Source organism: Haliotis rubra, unplaced genomic scaffold, assembly GCF_003918875.1.
Source record: "Haliotis rubra isolate DU_JTF1 unplaced genomic scaffold, ASM391887v1 Scf36, whole genome shotgun sequence".
NCBI lineage: Eukaryota > Metazoa > Mollusca > Gastropoda > Lepetellida > Haliotidae > Haliotis > Haliotis rubra.
In genome coordinates this window covers 1,056,280-1,079,112 of record NW_025767035.1, presented here as the reverse complement: position 1 = coordinate 1,079,112, position 22,833 = coordinate 1,056,280, and the positions used below count along the sequence as shown (strand labels likewise).

Here is a 22,833-nt window from a genome sequence, read left to right as displayed (position 1 = left end):
CTACTCATTGCTACATCTAACGACATGCTTATGTTGTGCTTAAACAGCATGAGCGTTATATACAGTGTATGCGACATGGAATTACATACTAAAGACAAGGGCCCACAATACAGCCCATGTCATGGTGATTAAATCTAAATCTGGTTGTTACGTTGTTATCTGGAACCAAAGCACACAGATCACGCTAAGCATTGGTTGTCCTAGGACCGCACCAGAATCCACGCTTCTATCAATACTGACGTTGTTCCCCTGGCGTGTGTGCTGCAATTCAATGATTTAGTCCTCTCCGCGTGGAACTCTCGTCAAATAGGCAGGTTACTCGATTAATGTGTCCATATGACATCGATGTTGTTTCTTTCTGCCATCTCTGTTTGGGGATTTCCTCCCAAATGATCTTGACGGTTATGACATAACTTACAGCATAACTTATTGAAGCACTCACATACCTGTTAATGATCTCCCATCAACCGGTACATTGCTCATTTCAGCCTCAATTCAAAACATTGTACTTTATGCTGAGGTCGTTTTTCAATCAAATATATTTGTTCTAGAAAGAAATGAAAGAAATGTTTGGCCCAGGTTTTAAAATCAAAAGAGACAAAACCTTGCAACTGTGTCTTATTTCAACTTTCCAATAGCCAACTGTCTTTTTATGTGGAGCAGCATTCCAACAACCTTTGGTGTTTACGTTTCAAGGTAGAATCGAACATGCTCTTTTCAACATTCTAGGTCTCAGTGAAGTAAAATGTTTTATAGTAGACATGTGGAGGACGTTTAGAGTTTGACGCATCGGTGACAAAAATGAAGTCCGATGCAGTTCCCCATTTTGCCTTGTACCATATGTCCCGAAGTGCTTCAGGTAAAGAACTGAGTAGACTCTGCATGTGTTAATGGCGGTTACCGCCGGTCAGGCAAGATACACTGACCTCTTCAAAAACACACGCTCATAATATGGTCAAAATCCTACAGTGGACTCTTGGCGGAGATTCCTTGTGGATGTGAAAACGGGTTTTCGCTTCTATTGATAAATCACTTAGTCTATCAAATAGTGATGATTTCACGTTTTCCCAAAAAGGAAGCGATATCCTGACACATCGGCGTTACCTTTCACAACTGTGAAAATTACGCGGAATATATGCTGTGTGATGAAAATATTAAAACTGATCGGTTGCTATTTGACGAAATGTTCGAAGTCACTTTCTGTAACAGGAGTAGGTGAACCTACTGACTGAAGCTTCTAACTCCTCTTCATCAGGAGCAGTATACCGGCTGTCCAGAAATGGACACTAACACAGACTGTGCAGTATATAATGTTGATATGTAATTATTATATCTCTTGTTTGTACCCGCAATGGTATTTTCCCTCATAGTGTATACTGTCGAGGGATTGTGTCTCTTCCGTGTTCTGTTGTTAAGATCGAAAATGCCAAGGCATTTAAAACGCTGCCGAGAGATTGTTTCTGTTCTGAATCTGTTAAGTTTCATTAAAGGTCACATGCAACGTAAAACACAACTTTGCAGATTCTGATACCTTTCAGTATGGACTTACCGAAACAAATCGTCAAAAATGCAAATTCAACTTATAAAGTTGAAAAATAACGCGATGAAAAAAAACGAGCGAAATCGGACTTCAAACGTTTCACTAATTTTCGACGTGGTTGACACATGTCATCCTATCCTATGGCGTAGATCGATGCTCATGCTGTTGATCCCTAGATTGCCTTGTATACATTCGATTATTTACAGACCGCAACCATATAGCTGTAATATTGCTGAGTGCGGCGTAGAACTCGACTCAATCAATATACGTATCGAATGAGGGGACTAAGTGGATTGGGTGGTCAGGTTCGCAAGGATTGTTGAGAAATGTCACGGCATCCCTTCTTATCGTTGCTAATGATGTCAGTCACTGAATTGTTAAGTCCATCATCACACAGCTGGGATATTGCAAACAAACAAACAAACAAAGCACCTCCTGTGACACTATGATTCCGTGTATGAGTGAGTGAGCCCACCTTATATATTTAGAGGAGCCATAAAGATTCAGAGTAACAACAATCTCCACTAGGTTGTTTGACAAAAGGGATGATTTCAACTTTCCAGTGGTCAACTTACCTTCATGTCCAGCAATATTCCTACAGCTCTTTGGTGTTTATATTTCACAACGTTTGAGGTACATCCGAGCGTGCTCTTTTTACTTAGATTTGCTGTCTTCGTGTGCCAAAATGGTATTCACTGGATTGTCTGGTTGAGACTCAATTATCTACAGACCGCCGCTGTAATATTGCTGAGTTTGGCGTTATACAAACAAACAAAATATTGTTCATAATATACTTGGAATTGTACAATCGACACTGTTTTTAGCATTCAGTTCTTATAGATATGGAAAGGGCTTTGTCGCTTATATTTCTAAATAGTTCGTTCTTAGAATGATCCTTGGCACTATTCACACTGACGTTAAACAGACCCGTGAAGATCCGGGTTAGAATTGATATTCAGTAACCCGTGCTTGTCGTAAGAGGCGACTAACGGGATCGAGTGGTCAGACTCGCTGACTTAGTTGACACTTGTCATCGGTTCCCAACTGCGTAGATCGATGCTCATGCTGTTGATCACTGGGTTGTCTGTTCCAGACTCGACTATTAACAGACAGCCGCCATACAGCTGGAATATTGCTGAGTGCGACGTAAAACTAAACTCACTCCCTCACTCACAGACGTTTAACATACAGTACCACTGTGTGGTGTTACTGTTATCCCCATATTAGTCCCGTTAGTTCAACGTGTATCATTCTGTTTTCACAGTGCATCCCGTTCCAGGTCCATATATTACCATGCTCTCTTCATAGTAGCTACTGGAACATCATTCAGGGATATTTTCCTGAACGCTGTAGGATCAATTTCCACAACTGTAATAAATCGACGGTTATGTCTCTAAAGTGTACTCTTATAGTATGATTAAGCCGGAACTTAAGTTAGAAATATTTGGGATCAGCCTACATAAAATGCCATTTATACTTCTTCGTTAACCTAGAACCTGCAATCATAATATACATTTGTACACAGCTGATACAGAAGGTTAGCGGGAACATATTGATCGCTCGGACCGCTATGTACTCTATGTAATGAAAGCGAAACAGGTGGTTAGTTTCACTGCTATTTTATATTAACAGGAACAATCCATTAATTCCGAATGCACATAAAAAACGGTTGTTTTTTCTACCTCAGTCTCTCTCGGTGCCAATGAGGATTTTTTTCAAGGAGTGAGTACAGTTTATTGAGGAAGTACGAATGGCATTATTATGTCACCGCGTCGATGTATTAAGCTTATTCAAAGTGGTTCCTGGTGGGGGACCTTATTGTGACCCTTCTGGGGTGGTGATACTAGGTTTATCGGACAGGTTTATCTGAGATAACAATACTGTTATATGATGAAGTTGGTAACAATCAGTGAGTGAGTGAGGAGAGCCCACCAAGAAACACAACCAGGGTGAATCTTGAATTGCCACGGTCATGGGTTCTCGGAACGAATAGGGACCCAACTTCATCATATATTCATGCCAATAATGGTTGTCGCCCCTTCCCACCCCAACCCCCCACACACACACCCCACCCCACCCACCCCTCTCCAATAAAAATTGAAGGGGTGACAACCATTATTGGCATGAGTATATTAGGGGATTGCTATCTATGAGATAAACCTTTCCGATAAACCTACAACCACCAGCAAATAAATCCAGCAAATTACAACGCCAATCCTCTTTAAAAATTAATCATGCAGTTTGCTATTGTGTTTTAAATAAACATGGTTAATAACAACCAGTTGTTAGCACAACCTTCGCAGCATACGTCCACATTGTGGTGAATTGGTACGGCTGCGCGTTGTATTTGACAGTATTCACCGGTATCACGACTGGTAACACAAGACATTGGCGTAACACTCTGTGCCCACGTTGGACATCGCACCGATGGACGGTTTAACCACAAGCCACCCTGTCGGCACAACCCAGATGTTACTGGATACGCATTTTGTTTTTTGTGATGACTTTGGTCGAGGTAGGGATGAAGTGTATGCTCTGTATTCAGACTGAAATGATGGTAAACCCCATCCCACTCACTCTTCAAAGGCTTTAGAACAACTTCATAACTGAGCATAATCATGGAATCTAAAGTTTCTAATGACAGAGTAAAAGGAGTGAGTGAGTATGGTTTTACGCCGCCTTTTGCAATATTCCATCAATATCACGGCGGGGAACACCAGAAATGGGCTTCAGACATTGTAATCATGTGGGGATTCGAACCTGGGTCTTCACCGTGACGAGCAGACGCTTTAACCATTAGACTAAACCACAGCCCCAGAGTAAAAGGATGACCATTTGCAATGAATCAAAACATGCCATTGTACTCTCAACTAGGATTTTGGGCAGGTTTATCGGTTAGTGAAGTCAGTTATATTTCAACTGGTCACGATGATACGTAACTAATCAAGTCTGGGTCAGAGAAACCGGTGGATGATAGTTTGAGACCCGTTAGGCATCGTCGGGAACGTTGACGTCATCAAAGACACTAAACCGTCCATCCGGTCTTTAGGAGAATTAAAGTCCCTTTTAACCTCAGGGGAGTGTTGGGAATTATCTAGTATCTGGCTTCAGTCGTTATTCACTGTGTATGGTTTTAAGTTGTGGAATGTGTGGGTGCGAGTTTGCATAAACTAATGTGATCAAACCCACGTGTACATGTCGACAAACATCAGATTGACAGAATTGCAGGAACTGATCGATGCTGATCAATCCTTCTCTGCAACCCAATTGATTCTATTTTATAACTTGCGTATTTCATACAAGGCCTAATTTCATCCAGAGGGGTATATTTCGTGAATGACGACCGCCGTTTTCAGTGAATCCTAATACTGTTGAAGGTGGTGTCAGACAAATTCATACTCATGATATGGTCAGAATAGTACAATCGACTCACTCGACTTTTAGAGATTCCTCATGGATGTGGAAAGTTTTGTCGTTTCTATTAACATTGGGGTGAAGCAAAGGATCTCAAATGATTTCATTATCTAAAGACACGAAATACGTCAATGAAAGTTAGAAAGGAAAGAGTGAGCGGATTTAGGTCAACAATGAATGAGTTATACTTTGACTTAAACCGAGTGTGTTACTTCAGGGTCGCATCATACAGTACTACACAAGCTTGATCTTGGAATCATGATCAGCGCCAACAAGGAATTTGATCCGACGACCCAAGAGACGCACCCTTGTACAGCGACCTGTGGTGCCTAGAAACTGTGCTACAATTCCAAAGGAGGAAAAGGAGAATGCTATTGGGTTCGTAAATATATATTCCAGTAATTACTTCTAGACCCCAATTGGGGCCAAAGTAAATTAGTTCCAACCGTCAAAATAGAATATACTACCTTATTCATACTCAGATCTGTCAAATTTAGTAATTATCTCTGCTCAAGTCAAACCATTGATTACACAACAGTCTCCTTTCCTGCTGACTAGCTTCCGTCCTATTGCGCAACTTAGTACAATAGCCAGTCCAGAATTTTGAGACCAATTCATTTAACTGGATACATAAGTATTAATCAGTATTATTTGATACATCTAAGCACTTGTATATTGCAACACTACGCTCCTTCTAATCCTTGCAAACACGTCGTGCAGCGTGCTCTGTCGTACAGCGTGCTCTGAGAAACGGAAATATCGAAATCGTGGAAATCCCAAACGAGGCTCTGCCGCTAGAAACGTTTGGCGGTCTGGTACGGACTTGATATTACATCAATTACATTGTGCGTTACACAAATACACATAATAAGCGCAAAGAACACATAACAGATGTAACCAGTGAGCCAGATGATTTGTGATTCATTTTACGACCTCATCAAACAGGGGCAGTCTGTGACTTCTCAGTTAAGGTCATGCTGCCGACACCTCGCCATAAAATATAAATTTACGATGTTATTAAAGTTTAAAATTAAAGTTAACTCGTAAATACCATTTTCTTATGAAACAAGGAATTGGAATTCAGTGTAACCATAGTTGTTTGTCTGTCTCTTTTCACTTTCACACGAGAAAATTCGGATCGGCTGAAAAGTAAGTCATTGTCTGAATAGGTTAATGAGACTGTTTCGGTTTGCGAGGGGGGCCGGTTTAGAACAGATCCGGGTGGTAAGAGGCGACTGAAAGGGGCGGGTAGTCACGTACTTGGACGAGTCGTCATACCCCGACTGCGGGGAAGGCTGCTAGTAAAATTCATCACACACACTGTCTTGTCCAGATACGTTTAGTTACAAGCCGCCGTCATACAGCTGGAATATAGTTCAGTGTCATCATAAAACACACGCGCACACATACACACACGCGCGCATACCAATGCACGTACATAAACACACACACACGTCTTAGACAACCTGCACAGGCATTAGGCAACATTACTACCAACCATTGTTTAATTTTACTCTATACTGTAATATGCTCCAAGAGATGTGTTGAAAATATCCACTGGAAACAGGCATAATGTACATTGATCAACATGACAATAATTTCTGTACTATTCGGAAACTTAATAATTCTATCAGAAAATAAGTTGTGCAGGAATGTCTGTTATTGTCATTTGTTCAGTAAGCATTGTCTTTTTTCCGCCTGAAGAGGCTGATTCAGTGTTTCATTGATCAGATATCAGATAAACTATTCAAAAATTAAATTTAACCACCTTGTCTTTCGTTTAAGCCGCACATGCATATCGGAACTAGTACCCCTTGGACCAAGCTTCAGTTGTTAAAAATGTTGTCCAATGCAATCACGTGTCCTAAATCCTTCTTGATCCGTTCCTCGTGTTGCTGAAAATGTAATTGCAACGATGCTTCATAAACTTGCAACCATCTGCAGCTCATTTGAAATCAAATAGCCCACAGGACTTGATCTTCTTTACCAATCTTCTCGCATACACTAAAGTATGGCTAGATATTAAGAAGCAAGTGTTTTACATCAGATGCAGATGTTTCTATCTTAGTGATATTTGCACCTCGGAAGTCATGAAGATATATTTCAAATTACAATCTGCATCCTATCTTTTCATAACAAGGTCGTGAAAACAGTTGTGCAGTTTTTGCGTGGTGCAATTTTTGAACCGTCTACTGGCGAATAATCAATATGGAATATCCTTTTGATATATATATATATTTGTGATCCGTTTTCCAAAGAATCATTTAGATGTTGTGAAGCATTTACGTAAGTAATACGTGAATTATAACTCTTATTGTCGGTAGATATCATTTTTATTACTCCTCGTTTGTCTTAAAACATTATATTGATACTTATAACACGCTGTAGCTCATTTGATACGTTTTCAAATACCTTGGTAATAAAAAGGCCCCGATCTAGATTGTTTTTGTTATACATTGGTAATAAGGATATCTGATAACAACCTGTTTGTTATCTATATAAATATATCTGAACATTAGAATGTCTTGCCTCTACACAGTTTCGCCTCACGATAAATAAAGATGTCATTAAAAGGATGAGAAGAGATGTGGCGTAAGGGAAGGTGAAATGCAGTGAAAGGAGATAGAACTTATATATCAGCATGTATGTTTGTGTCATGCGTTTGTGAGTGAGTGAGTGAGTGCGATCGTGTGTGTTTGTCTGTCTGTGTGGCTACTTGTACTAGTGCGGACTAATTGCGGGTTCATATAGTTACATACTAAGCGGTATTTTGATACGGGTACCCTTCTCAGACTCTTGGTATTCGCGCCAGAATGTCGAGCCCCAAACTTATGAAAGAACAAGTACCATCTTCCAAGGTGTTTTCATGTGACGCAACGTTTTGGTGTGAAACAGAGACCTTCCGCACTCCGGGACAGTGTGCGAAATAGTTTCCAAATTTTAACTATGCCTGAAAGTTACAAGCCACCCAAATAATTCACTAGCCCGAAATTTGAAAGAAGACACTAGTTTCATCATTAAGCTGCTAATATGATGAACATTTTTCTCAGGCCAAAGTGTAAAAAAGTGTATAACTTAACAAGTCGGAGAGAGTGATATATTTTCAAATTAACCCCATGAAAAATTCACTAGCCAGTCTGGCCAGTGACTGTGGAGATGTACTGGCCCGATTTGATTTTTACTAGCCACGGGCTAGCGGGCCAGTAGCTATTTTGCACATTGGTCCGGGAAGACGCTCAATCTGAACGACCTGTAAGTAGTTTAGGATAACATGTGCTTTCCGATTTCTTAAAACTGTCCATGTAATTTAGTGATATATCATCGTCTGCAGTGGAACTTTGAACTTTAAGCGGCCAAATTTTGATGTGCTAATTACATAATGGAGCTGAATAGTCAGTTTGGGTTGATGCAAAATTGTGGCTGTATCACTGCCAGTCAGTTCTATTTTTGAAACCCACGTGCACGGGTATGCCACTGATAAACCTACAGCCATAGTCAGGATCGAGTCCGGGGTTCGAACCCATCGCCAAAAGCTACCGCATGATAAGGGACAGAACTAGTCAGGGAAATTAGGAAGGAGTGATAATATACGGCCGGGTACGACACTTAGTAAAACAGCTCAAACAATTTTTTTAAATGGATCCACGGTCCATTATCTGATAAACACAATCTTCTATTATAGCTGGTGTGCGTGCGTGCGTGCGTGCGTGCGTGCGTGCGTGCGTGCGTGCGTGCGTGTGTGTGTGTAGCCTAGTGGGTTCGATTCCCCACAAGGGCACAGTGTGTTAAGCCCATTAATTTCTGGTGTCCCCTGCCGTGATATTGCTGGAATATTGCTAAAAAGCGGCGTAAAACCCAGCTGACTCACTCACTCACTCTATTATAGCTATTTTCTTCTGAAAGCTCGTTGTATCCTGGTCCGCCCGTGCTCCAAAAATGCCCTTTGTAGACATGATTATAGACACACTACTATTATAATGTACTATATAATTCTAAAAGGTCCATCTTGGTCATGTCTCTAAGTTGAAAAAAATATAAAGAAAATGAGATGTCGCCGCTTACACTGAAATTTAATCATTCCCTTGATATACAGTAATCTCCGGTTGGGTGTATGTATGTTAAGAACATATCCAGATTTCTCAAACTTTAAGATTTTCCGGTTTAGTGGTGGTATTGTGAGATTTGTAGCATATTTTGTACCAACCTTCATTATCAGGGATATTATATTCTTTCCTATAGCAACTACCCAGGATCCATTCTCATTTTTGTTTAACACTGTTCAATACAGCTTAGTAATAACTCGGAAACAGCTGAGTAATAACTCTCACTGTACTATCATGAAAATGTCTTTCACCTGCAAACAGCACAACAGAGACATGTTTGTCACGAACATCTCACCCATCAATCACATAATTCATCCCACACTATAGACAGCAATATACATGAAGCGAACCTCAGGTAGAGATATGTTTACCTCGACCATATCACCCATCAACCCTACAATGGATCCCACAATATCAACATATGTAGGCACACACCGAACCTCAGATAGACGCATGTTTACCTCGAACTCCTGACCCATCAACCCTACAATGGATCCCACAATATCAACATATGTAGGCACAAACCGAACCTCAGATAGACGCATGTTTACCTCGAACTCCTGACCCATCAATCCTACAATGGATCCCACAATATCAACATATGTAGGCACAAACCGAACCTCAGATAGACGCATGTTTACCTCGAACTCCTTACCCATCAATCCTACAATGGATCCCACAATATCAACATATGTAGGCACAAACCGAACCTCAGATAGACGCATGTTTACCTCGAACTCCTGACCCATCAACCCTACAATGGATCCCACAATATCAACATATGTAGGCACAAACCGAACCTCAGATAGACGCATGTTTACCCCGAACTCCTGACCCATCAATCCTACAATGGGTCCCACAATATCAACACATGTAGGCACAAACCGAACCTCAGATAGACGCATGTTTATCTCGAACTCCTGACCCATCAACCCTACAATGGATCCCACAATATCAACATATGTAGGCACAAACCGAACCTCAGATAGACGCATGTTTACCCCGAACTCCTGACCCATCAATCCTACAATGGGTCCCACAATATCAACACATGTAGGCACAAACCGAACCTCAGATAGACGCATGTTTATCTCGAACTCCTGACCCATCAATCCTACAATGGATCCCACAATATCAACACATGTATACATAAACCGAACCACAAGTAGAGGTATGTTTACCTCGAACATCTCACCAATCAATCCCACAATGAATCCCATACTATCAACAGCTGCACCACAGATAGAGTTATGTTACTTCGAACATATCACCCATCAACCCAACAATGGATTCCACAATATCAACACATGTATACATAGACCGAACCACAGATACACGCATGTTTACCTCAAACCTATCAATCTCAAAAGTGATTCCAAACCTGTTTTCACCGAGATACGAGGAGACCTAGTTGAGACTACAAGTGATAGTTTGATTTGTAATCAGGACGTTGTCAATAGTAACGTTATGTTCTGATGCAAGGATTTTACAGACGCTGCCATCTCATTCTCCAGCCATTGTTTCTACAATCTGGCGCTTCACATGTTCCTTCAGTCACACAACATTATACTATTATTCAGTATTTTAATTTTCTGATTTATTTTACATAAAGCCCACTTGATAATGTCATAGTTTGAACAAGGCTGGAAATAAATGGTTGTTGTCATAGCGTAATTCAGGATCATTCACAAACATAGTTTCCCTTAATTATACGCGTAATCATTCATGATTATTATATCCTCCAAGTCACCATTTGTAAATAAGAATGAAAGTCCATGTGTTTTTTGCGTTGTATTTATTTCGATTACTTGCACATTTTTATCAGTTGTGCTACAAGAACAACTGATAACGACCAACTCAATTCCAATCCCACTTCAGTTTTGTCGTTTTTGCATGTTTCTACTGTGAAAGTCCTAACTCGTAACTTGTGTCGTGATGTGAATACAATCTTGATAATAGCGAGCTGATAACATACTTACTTATTGTGGTCAATATGAGTGAGTAAGAGCAGTCCCTCAGCAATAATCCAGCAATACTACAGCAATACCTAGTATCAAACATTTGTTCGTTTCTTAAATTATCGCGAATAGGATGCAAATAATCTCAAATTGTAGGATCGAAATATGAATGACATGTTTGGTTAATATTGCATAAACATTTACATATATACACATTCACCAACACTCGTGGTTTCTTCAGTCGAAGCTTCGAAGCAGATCATAATCTGTGTGCGTCTGTATGAATGTTTCAAAAACATGTTTCAGTCTTAAAGTTTTCCAGTTTCATTGTAATTGTGGCAGATAACAGGAAGCTTTAAAAAAGGAAAATTCTTCAGTTTTAGTAGGCTTAACAATAACCAATAACAGTAAAATGGCACTTGGCGCAAGGGACACAACTCTGCAAGGCGAATTGCCTCCTCACTTGCGGTACATAATAGCTACAGAGCCACAGATACATGCTCACTGTCATAGAAACGGACTAAGTCATTAAACCAACATTGTCATCATTTATATAACCTTGCAACCTTCACTAAATGAAGTTGTTGTGTTAAGTTTTCAATTAATAATTGTAGTAAGACAGTAAGTTTACAAATCAACACAAATTACTGCAAATGAATTCCAGTAACAAGTAATGACTGTACAAATAACCTCACATGGGAACTCTGCTATAACTGTACTTCTTTGAGACCTTCTCCTCCATTCTAAATAACGATTTTTTTGAAGGTAAAACATTTCAGGTGTCTTTTCTATTTTCCCTTGATGTCAATTCTCGGTCGGCCCTCTTCCTTTTCTGAGAAGGTTTCATTCGCACGAGTGACAGCGGCTCCCGCAACCATCAGATATAGACACCAAAGATGCACAGTCATACACCACAACACTCACAGTCATACACCACAACACTCACAGTCATACACCACAACACTCACAGTCATACACCACAACACTCACAGTCATACACCACAACACTCACAGTCATACACCACAACACTCACAGTCATACACCACAACACTCACAGTCATACACCACAACACTCATAGTCATACACCACAACACTCACAGTCATACACCACAACACTCACAGTCATACACCACAACACTCACAGTCATACACCACAACACTCATCGTCATACACCACAACACTCACAGTCATACACCACAACATTCACAGTCATACACCACACTCACAGTCATACACCACAACACTCATCGTCATACACCACAACACTCACAGTCATACACCACAACACTCACAGTCATACACCACAACACTCACAGTCATACACCACAACACTCACAGTCATACAGTGATAAATCACTCCACAGCGAACCGAACAAAACCGCATCGTAATGCAACGCAACGCAACGCAACGCAACGCAACGCAACGCAACGCAACGCAACGCAACGGTCTAAACCCAACCACTCTACTTCTATAATTTAAGTGGCATTTAGAAGCTGGTTTGAGGAAGAGGAACAATTATATGGCACCGCACCACACCCAACTGACACCGTAAATAACTTAAAAGGCGTTGCTCGAGTACTGCGCCTCGCTGAGATCTATGTTCACACTTATATACATACAGTTACACGTATTGCTTACAGTGGTTTATTTCCAAGGAGCCCATTTTTGGTATGATGATATAACCGTTTGTTGTGAAAGTGTGAACATGGATCTGAGCGAGGCGCAGTAAAATCGTACAACATTAATGCTAGAACGGTCACATCCGACACTATAACTGACTTGGGATGATAACTTACTTTACAAAGCATCCGAATTTATCTTTGGTTTACTCTAATTTTTGTTTGCTTGTCTCTTTTTATTGGTGTTTTTTATTTTGTTTAATTAGCATTGTTTTGTTTGTTTGTTGTTGGGATTTTGTTTGTTTGGTTTGGGTTTTTTGGTTTTGGTTGGTTTTTATTTTGTTGGGAGGGAGGAGTTGTTTTGTTGTTTAGAGGAGTTGTTTGTTGTTCTTTTCGGGGGTGGGGATCTTTGGGGCGTTTTGGAACTTAAGATTATTTTCAGGGAGATTATTTTACTGTACGGATAGTACAGTTTGTGTACACGTTGATTCACTTACCCTGTGAAAGTACATAAATCCTTTGTAAACTGGGAAACACCAGGTTTAATTAAATAATGTCAAAGAATAATAGAGACAAGACAGGTTAATCATTTGTGTATTTTGAAATATGCAAAAGGTTGTAAGTTTTAGAATAACAGGGACAAATATTCAAGTTTGACAAATGTTTCCCGTCATGGTAAAACACAGTAACTCCTAGAATATACAAACACGTGTATAGTCCCTGATAGTGCCTACGATACCATTAACATTCTCTTAAAACCATATGTGTAATATGCCTATGACCTGCAACAGGAGGAAATAAAGATGATGATGATGATGATGATGATGATGAATCATGATGAAGGCTATGGTTTGTTGATACTGAAAATAACCCTATTCATATATATGTCTCTCTCCTTCTATCTATTCTGTTTCTTTCTCAGACAACTCGTATCTTTTTCCACTTCAGTAAAATCTAAGAAGAAGTTCAACCTCAGGTTTAGCTTTAGAAATGCTCATATTTCTTTCAAGAATGCCAAGATAAGTGAGTATCTCAACTTCATCTGTCCATCTCTGTCCAGAATCAGCACATCTCTGTGAAATTCACCCTTTGTATCATTCTATATCACAGGGGGGATGTGTTCTGTTCCAGTCATGAATTTTCGCTTCGTATCGAGCACTATACCATCTACTCCAGTTTGTAACATTTCCAGTTTCTTTCCGTGGTGGAACGGAAGCACATGATTAATACGCCTTTCTCGAACACCCCGTGTCATCTTTTGAGTGGTGGAACGGAAGCACATGATTAATAAGCCTTTCTCGAACACCCCGTGTCATCTTTTGAGTGGCGGAACGGAAGCGCATGCTTAATAATAATACGTTTTTCTCTTTGTCATCACTCTGTGGCATTCGGTGATTCATTCATACATATATGTGTGTCCTCTATTTAGCCCTTTCTCCCAATGAATACATACTCGTTATTCTGCGGCTTTGACGTTCTGTATCTATACTTATCTGTATACAATTATAATAAATATGTCCCTCAATAGAACTTACTGAAGCATAGGAAAAATGAAGAAGAAATATAAAACTTGGAAATGCAAAAACACGCTACTGAGGCAAGTACCAATAGAGTACAAGTAGCAACAGTTAGCCAGATGACACCGGACATAATCGGAGCAAACAATAGAAACCGCACAACGAAACCCGACCTTTGCTCACTCTGCCCCTAGCTGCGCCTATCCGTGCAGAAAGTGCACAGATAATAACTGACCTGTATTCTATCGTTGCGATGTCAAGGTGCTGGTACATATTTACACAAGTAATTCAGTCATACGGTACACCTGTGTTAAAGGCGGACTCACACTCGGCCCGTATATCGATGTGCCAAATTCGACCAAGTCGTATCGTCTGAGTGATTAATCGAATTCAACAAACGGTACCCATCGGTCGTTCAAACGCGCGTCGCTTGTGTCGCGTGTGTGTAGAGCCAGTTCTAGTTTTTCAGCAAGTTGGATGTGGCTCGGCCAATCAGTTTGCGTTTTGGTGTCACGTGGTAAATGTTTACCAATACGCGAAACTTGGTTTCGTCTGCTTCAAAGAAACCACGTCCCGATTTTTCAAGGGAGGAAACGGAGCGTTTTATGTCTCATTATCTGAGTCACAAAACACTATGGATTATCATGAACAGGGATTATTCCAAAAGAGAAAAGAGACATGCTGCGCTAACGGCGATCAACTTGGCATTCCGGAAAAGTCACTGCCGTCTTCTTCACACAGTATCGCGCAGCAGATAACAGCTGCTAAGTCTGCTTCAGACATGTGGATACCAGGAAAACAAAATACAGCGAGATATTATGAGATCAACACTAATATGGGCAGATCGAATCGTGTGAGAGGTAGCAAAATCGATCAGTCGATATTCGTTTCAACCACCGACCTTATACAATGTATGGAAATCGGCACGTCGTTACGACCCGTGTGAGTCGCGCTTTACAAGCCCCAGTGGCATCAACTACATTTCTGCAGGATAAGGAATCTTCCTATCTACAGATACTGGTCTACGTAGTTGTCTGGCGACCTTTTGGTAAATCTATGTACGCTGTACCTTTGCCAAATGATTAGCTATTAGGGCTGGGTATTGCAGAGAATTTTCATATTGCAATATATTGTGATGCAAAAGCATATATTGCGATATGTATTGCAATATATTGCAAAAAGTTATTTTTTTAACAAAAAAATACTTATAATCGAGTTAATGCTTGATTTATAAAGCAAAAACACAACAAAATCACCATGCTTGATTAAGCTTTAATAAAAACTTTTAATCATGAAAAATTACAAATGTAAATAATATTTGGCACAAATAAAAAAAAGGAAAGGAACAATTTATAAAACGGAAATATCCGAAGATTTCCGAGTGTTACGAAGTCTTTTCGAATGCATGTCAAAATACCGGTTTTCAATCAGCGTATCGCAATATGTATCGTTTTCATGTCTGAACCGGTATATACCGGTAAACCGCTTATATTGCGCAGCCCTATTAGCTATCACAAAACTGGCATGAAGTTGATGACTGCCCCTTGGTATCTCCCGTGCATACAGGCATCTGCTGCCACCACCAGGGCCACGACCAAGACCACGTCACCATGAATGACCTTTCCTTTGTTTTCATCATGTACGACATCATCATCAACTTTGGCAAACTGCCGTTTCATTTGAAAATATATGTATAAAAACGAGTTATAAATAAATTCGTCTCTCATTAGATTACATAGCTGACAACGATCTTTTTTCTTCTTTTATTTCTTTCACCTTTTGGGCTGATCAAACACAGACGTATTGCTAAACTAAGCAGAAATGTCATTACGTCTTTTCTAACCTCGGGAGAAATTGTGACTATGGACAAGTCTGTTACCTTTAATGAATGTTTACAAGATGACCTTCACCCACATCAAAAAGCCCCATATATTACACCAACCGCGCCTTGGTAATCACATGGACAATATCAGCATGTCAAGCTGTAGCCGCATGTAAACATAACCAAATAACAACCTTTAACCGTGACACACATTCCAACACGCATTGCCTGGCAACGACCTGCGCACTCGTTGAACAGGTTGTAATGTTTACACGGGGAATACCCTCTTACGCCCCAGTCACGTAACTACGTAATGTTCAAGTCGTTTCTAGAAGCTGTCACGGCATCCTCGCTCAATTGGAGCAGAAAGATCATGAACCTGCTGTTATTATGTTTAACGATGAACGTTCTAGGTAAGAATATTATCAGATTTGTTTAACTTTATAAATATTGCTATATCTATTGGTAAATGCATGGTTGTAGTACAGCCTTGACCCACTTTCAGACTTGATGTGAGTAATATGGAATGCAGGATATAAGCTGTCAATCAGAGATGAGAGATACATCTCACCCCATCCGCCTACACCTGACAATGTATATGTACTACATACGAAGGTAACACTGCCATAATATATAGCTTTCCAGGTCATAATGACATAACAAACCTTGTACTTTTGTCATCAACAGCTTATCACACACAATAGGACAGGATGTGTCGGCTTATTGTGTGGGAGTACTCTGAGAGCTTCTATATCATATAATACCGTAAATAGGTTAGACCCACGAACGACATACAAAGGAAAACATTTACACATTGTAATCAATTCATTTACATAGAATAAACCTGTTGAAAAGTCCTCCTTCAACCCGTCATGATATAATTGGCCATTTCATCGTATCCCAATTGCGTAGATCGATTCTCATGATGCTGATCACTGGATTGTCTGGTCCAGGTTCGATTATTTACAGGCCGCCGCCATATAGGTGGAATATTGCTGAGTGTGGCGTAAAACAGCATACAACAAACCAGCCAACCAACCTTCCACCCGTCAGCACCCATAGAATCAAGAATATGTTTTCACTAGTATTTTTGTGTAGGATTAAAACTTGTTAAACACAAACATATTGAGTTGCTCGAGGTGTCGAGTTGCTCAAAACTAGAACTTCATTCAATGCATTAAACTCCGTTGACATCGAGGACCTACTTGCTGAGCTTGTTATAAACAACAATATGCTTACTTTACTGAGGACTTGTGAACTGAACATTGAATTACATTAGGAGGGCGGGCGTCGATAAGAAAATATTCAATAATGTAAGTAAATCGTACCTGAAGGCTCAAATTCGTATTGACATGACCTTTATATTTTTATATTCCTACAACATATTCCCCATTTTGAATGTCCTTACGTATGCTTATGCAAGGCATAGGCTGATCCAGATCCGGTATATGGCTGGTTTTGCACCCAGTATAGGGACAGTTTCTTTATACCGTTCCGTTAACAACTTCGCGACTCTCATTGACATTTTTCGTTAACCACATATACTCTTGCAACACATGTTGGGACCCAACCCCCAAAATACTAGAAACTGTACTTATCTGAGAATTTGTAATAAAAAAAACCCCGTATGTTGCATTTGACCACTTTCTAAAAGGCATCGTGTATTCACATTATAATTTGTTCACTGGTCACGAGGTGGGCATAGATTGATGTACAAACACTGAGGTTACATCAACCCATGGACCCCGACGGACCAGTAAACAACGTATTTATCTTACCGAACACCTCAATGGTAATTTTTTTAACTGTTTGAAGCACGGGTGTAGGCTCATAATAAGGAGTACCAGAGTTAGGCAATTAGACAATACCGAGTTTAGAGTTATCTGCCTTCTATCGATTTGCAATCGCAAAACATCGGTAATTTCCGTACATCATACGTGACTCAATTATTCGAGATAAAGAATTACTAACACGAATTACCAAATGAATTCCCACAGTTCGCCATTCCAAGCCTTAACATAGAAAATGTTACTCGCTTGTAAGCGGGGTACATTGAAAATAATAGACTCAGCCAATCAGAAAACGACATTTATGAGAGAAGATAAATGTCCTTGTTATATTGCATTAAATGTAACACCTTTATCAGACACAGTAGGTGGCACCCGATGGCAGAGTTGTAAGATTATATATGACATACAGAACCATCAGTCAAGTCAAGTACATCTTTTGTTCGGGCAAAACGATTTCAGTGACCGGGTATACCATTCGAAAGTACAGTTTAAGTGCACTCGAAAACCTTGAAGTGTAGTTCGTATGGCCATCCAAAGCGGTATTACTTACGTGTTCAGATCGACGTCTGAAACGTATGGATACTAGTACTTGTTTTTGTGTCGGCGGGTGTCTCAGGGAAATATGGTGATGACCTCATTCAGCTAACATACTTCGACATTCCGTTAACAATCGTTTATCAGCAACAACCAGTTGTATCTCGTAAGATATAATTTTATTATGATAAACTTATGCAAAATGATTATCTCCCTAATATCTGCAGTAAATGGCATCAAATGTCCTTAAACTGGTAGGAAATATTTAGTCTTCCTAAACAATGCTGCAGAGATATCAAGCTTCAGAATTTTCAATATAGATTTTTCGTACTATACATGCTAAAAATGAATTGTTTAAGATTAACTTATCAGTCTTTGTAAAAGATGTAATAACGAAAATGAATCGATTGTACATGTTTATTTTGAATGTTCACTGGTTGGTCTTATCTGGTCTGAGCTTTTTAGACAACATTTGTGTTATGAGATTCAACTAAATCTCAAATCCATCCTATTTAGTATTCAGGGGACTGCAAACTTCAAACTGTTGAACCACATATTCTTTTGGCCGGAAAAAGACATATATATATATGTATAAGCTGAATTAGAAATGAAGCTTTGTCTTTTAAATCTGTCAGTGCTACTTTGAAAGATATCTTTCAAGTTGAGAGAGATATTACCAGAATGAAAAACCAACCAAATAAATGTATGCGCAAATGGCTACCATTCCTTACAGCATGTATTGATATGTCATGATTCCTCATTATGTACAATGAATTACCCTTATTTGGAAATGCATTAATATACCTACTAATGTGTGTCGAAAAAGTAGAAAAAACAAACCCCCAAACAACCAGTTGCACACAAATAACTGACCTTGCCTCAAGGCTGTACTGAAGGCTAAGCCCATGGATGTATAGTAATTCTATCCGTTAAAGAGGCAAGTCTAGATAAGGGGACAGTACAGTAACTAGTCTGTTATTTATACTTTTCTAGAAATTATCATTTAAATTGTCAATGATTACCTTAGAGACTTGTGCAAGTCTAACAAGTAACGATTCATGATAGATATATTTTGTCGTTTCCACATTTGTGGGTGAATGAGTGAGTGTAGTTTTACGCCTCTTTAAACAATATTCAAGAGTCATTCTATATGTTCAGCTTCAGCAAAATCGTTCACAGCCGAGCAAGATTCAAACATTACTCTGAGTTGTCCAGTCAAGGAGCCACATGAGATGATCAGTGTCATTCAGCCAGATGGTTTTAATGGCCTACATTGCAAGTCCTACAACAGTTGTTCCAACAGCCTCCATGGCCTTGTCTTTGAAAGACATCTCACCAACGCAAGCATCCTAGTGTTTACCATACCTTCTGTGCAACTAAAGCACAGGGGAAACTGGACCTGCAGGAACAATGGTGTGGATATGGAAGTGTTTCGTCTCTATGTGAATGTAAGGACTACAACCTTACCCACTGCTACTACAGGGGCGACATCTACTTCAGGTCAGAAGAACTTGCAGTCGAGGTTATTGCAGATTATTGTTCTTCAACTTGTTTGTTCGCACATAAAGGATGGAAGGTGACGGAAAGAGACAGAACCAAATCTTTTATAAAAATGTTGTACATATATGAATACGGGTACATGTAAAGGAATATATTATGGCTCGGGTGTGAACACTTGGAGTACACTTTGTAAACACAAAAGCGACAAAGTCGTGACTGCGGTAAAATGGAACGTTAATCTGGACAGTCGTTCTGTTGTGTGTGGAAATTGCCAGTTTTCAATAATGACGTCAAGGATGTGTGAACGGTAATCCCGACAGTGGTAATTCTGATTATTTGAAACTCTCCAGTCCAGAGTAATCAGGTTCTGTTGTGTGTGTAAATTGCCAATTTAAAATACTGGCGTGAAGGATGTGTGAACGGTAATCCAACAGTCGTAATTCCGATGATTTGAAACTCTTCAGTCAAGATAAACCAGGTTCTGTTGTGTGTGAAATTTTGCCAGTTTACAAATAATGACGTCATGGATGTGTGTTTCACATAGGCGGATCAGAGAGGGTGGGGGGTGTAGGGGTGCGCACCCGCCTTTTGTCCTGAAAGTTTATTAAATGAGCAATTGAAATTCTCGAGAAAATGGGTGGAAATGAACTGTGCACCCCCCCTTTCAGAACTGCACGCCCCTCCTTTCTCAAAACACTGTATCTACCCGTTTCAATGTTTACGCCCCATGCTCACTCCGCTTATCTCATCAGTTGTGTTCACAGAACACCTGGAAGAATTTTCATGTGACATGAACAAATCTGGGTGAACAAGGACATTTTGTGATGCTGTGATGTGATTTCTATTTACAGACTTTATGTTAGCCACATGGTGTGTGACAGATTCGTGAATGTAAAACATACCATGGATGCTTCTTTGAGTGGAAGTTTAGAAGTTGGAAGTCAGATAGAACAAGTATATATGGATAAATATAAGAAGCTGTCATCCATATATACTTGTTCTATGCCATGGATGTTTTACCGCATCGACCGGATTGTACACCGTTGAACGCAAACACTGTAGGAAATACATGCTATGACCGGATTTGTGTTTGAGTGCAAATATTTCCTAACTTCGGGCATATATTTCATACAATGTTTGATACAATGTTTACACCTTTGAAACATGCGCTCGCCGTCTTGCACTGGAACCATTGTATGGATGTGTCACTCGGACATGGGAAAGGATTAAATCTAATTATTGAACTACCAGTTTTCCAATTAAATATAAGTGACCTAAAATGCCATTTTTGGTTAGAAGTATGTATGGGAGGGTTGGTAGTGTTAGGTGTGTGTTAGTGTCCAGTGAACTCTGGGGCACCATTTTGTGTTGTTGGTAGTGTATGAAGTTTAGTAACACGTGTTTGGGCGTTTCTGTTTCGTCGCAATGTGTGCATTTGTCTGTTTGGTGTTTTGTGGGTTTTTTAAATGTAGAATGTTTTTGTTTAAGTTTTAAAATTAGGTATTTACTTTAGGAAGATTATATTTTGCTATGATAGGCTATGTATTTCGTTTTTAGATACGGGTATTTTTACGTTGTCCGGTCAAGGAAGGAAGGTGACGGAAAGAGATAGAACCAAAAGTTCACTTTCGGAGTTTAAATGCCACTTTGGCTGCTTGGCCGCCATGTTCATTGCCAAACACACCAACATGGACAGGGATCCATATATTCTATTGTGTTGTTCGACGAGTGTGCCATGGAGTGTTGTTACCTTGCCTGACAGTAAAGATGTGAACATATTTGTATATAAAGTTATAGACAACAATGGACAGACGAGGAGACAACAGTGGACAAATAGTAAGTGAGTATGGTTTTACGCCGCTTTTAGCAATAGTCCAGCAATATCACGGCGGGGGACACCAGAAATGGGCGTCACACATTGTATCCATGTGGGGAATCAAACCCTGGACGCTTTAACCATTAGGCTACCCCACCGCCCAGTGGACAGACAAAGAAACAGTAACATTACCTTGGGCTAATTGATCTCATGGCAGAGACGATCAAGGGGATGACCAATTAAAGTTATAGATGTCATAATAAAGCTCGTGACACAATGTGAAGTAGTGTAAATTACCCTAACGAGATGAACCTTAACACTTTTAAAGTGAAGAATTATGTGCAGTACTGTATGTATATATATATATATATAAACACCCGACTAACCTCTAACTCATCAACTGGTGAAAGCCTATTGTCAACCAGAGTGCACCACACAATCATAGTGAGTACGATTAGTTTTACGCCGTTTTTAGCCATATTCACATGGTACCCATGTGCGGATTCGAACCCGGGTCTTCGGCGTGACGAGTGAACGCTTTAACCACTAAGCTAACCCACCGCTCGATAATTTGGAAAGTAGACCGTAGTTTGTTGTTACTCGCTGTGACAGTGCCATTCCTCCACACACACCCGGGGATTGTTGCTGATGTAGGTCCGAGCATTGTATTAGATGCAGACAAGTTCAAGTTGTTTCTAAACAAAACTTCAAGGGTCCGATTCCAGTTGTTATACAGCTCCACCATGGAATTACCAACACAAAACAGATCGTCAACTATGCCTTCGTCTAGTAAGTTCCCCAGGACATCAATTCTTCTCATGCAGCCTCCTCCGATCCAGGCGGGGAGGTATCGCCAAGCCGACAATCGGGTTAATTTCTCGGTTTCAGCCCTTTCTAGCAAGTCGGCCCCAACATTTTTTAAACGATCAGGGAGCAGGCCAACACTTTACACAAGTTGGTACAATATGCCGGAGGCCATAGGCAATCCATGAAATAGAGACCAGGAACGTCGACTTCAAGAACTCAGACACAATGATCTCAAAATTGGAATGTTAACTGTTAACTAGGCAATTTGCTGATTCAGCGTCTCATTTTTGTACATCTTTAATAAATATTAATAAAAAATAAGAACTTGTATACATGTATATGTATTTGTACTACTATTTATTTTATTTTATGATCTATATTTTAATGTACATTGTATATATACTCGGTG

The 22,833-nt window shown here is 39.9% G+C and overlaps 1 long non-coding RNA gene across 1 annotated transcript; it reads left to right on the top strand.

Annotated features, from left to right (window-relative positions):
* Positions 1-16,222: 16,222 nt before the first annotated feature.
* Positions 16,223-21,338, top strand: LOC124285416. Its single transcript, XR_006900815.1, has 2 exons — positions 16,223-16,390; positions 19,460-21,338. It is a non-coding gene; the product is annotated as an uncharacterized LOC124285416 (long non-coding RNA).
* The last annotated feature ends 1,495 nt before the right edge of the window (positions 21,339-22,833 follow it).